Genomic DNA, 1,398 nt, shown 5'->3' on the forward strand with positions numbered 1-1,398 from the left:
ACGCAATTACATATGTATTAAAAAAGTCGCATTTGCAGATGCAAATACATGTAGTGTAAGAACACCTTTAGCGACAATTTTCGAGTCGGTATCGGTTTTGTTGACGTATGATATGAAGTAACGTCGATAATAGTTATAGTTACAGTTATATAGTTAATAGCTAGTTTAACCAGAGATTAGTGCTAACGAGACATAGACTGCGGTTCTTTTTACATTCCGGATAATCCGGAATAAACAGAATGCGTTTGAAATATACGTTAATATATCACCAGGAGCGTTCAAAGAATAAGTAAACAAAAAAGTTTATTCCAAACGATCAGAATGAATAAAGAAATGCAGCCATAGAGTAACCGGCCCTAAAACTGATAAAATAATATATCGCCGATATCATATAAAAAACAATTTTTTCTAAACTTGAAATGCATATAATGACGAATATTAATTAAAGAATCGGTTTCGGGTTCCGAAAAGGAAGTATCTTTTTTAAGTATTGGGTACCGAGTTTTGGGTACTGACAATTCACCACAATTATAGTGTTTTTCTGTAGCGTCGCTAGACTGCGCCGGTACCAGTTTTGGATGCATCGAAGCTCCGATCGGACGTTCCGATACCATCAAAGTATCGATACCTACTCAAATGAGTTTACTCAAATCGCTATTTCGATACTACTTATATGAGTGAACCGAATGTAGCGATACCTATTTATATCGATAATTTTTCATCCTTTTACATGAAACAAAGCGAAATTATTTTTCAGACGTTATCTGTGACATACCTTGAGCGGCACCTGAGTGGCAGGTCGACCTATCTCGGCAGACAGTATGAAATTTTCAATATGTTTTCTGTTGAGGTATCGATATGTATATTTCTTCATTAGTAGCACTAGAGGTAATACGATTACTTAGGGCCGGTTTTTCAATGTCCGGTTATCACTACTTGGCGGTTAAACATCATTATCGACGTTTTTGACACCATGCTTATAACATGAGATCGATAAAGCAGTCGTATTTAACCGGAGCTTCTACCTCTGATTTGTGCAAATCAGACATTAGACAAAAAATTCAACCTTTGAAAGGTTCTCACAAAACTTTACGGCTACAATGCATTGCTTGCACTTTATTGTGGTATCACTAACTTTGTAAAATTATATCCACACTTTAATGGGCGTCTCCACAGGACAAAATTTATTGCTGTCCAGCTGTAATTTTGGTCACTAGATATAAGTATAAGTAGGCTTTTTATATCTTGATATAAGCATTTGTAAGAAACGCATTTTTGCCGGATTTAATCACATATAAAATTTAAAAAAATATATATTATTTTACACCCAAGTACATAATAACAAATATTTTGACAGAAACAGCTCAATTTTTGCTTTTATATAAAATATCAATAATG

Source organism: Rhagoletis pomonella, unplaced genomic scaffold (assembly GCF_013731165.1).
Source record: "Rhagoletis pomonella isolate Grant_MI unplaced genomic scaffold, Rhpom_1.0 Rhpom_scaffold_02472, whole genome shotgun sequence".
Classification (NCBI taxonomy): Eukaryota; Metazoa; Arthropoda; class Insecta; order Diptera; family Tephritidae; genus Rhagoletis; species Rhagoletis pomonella.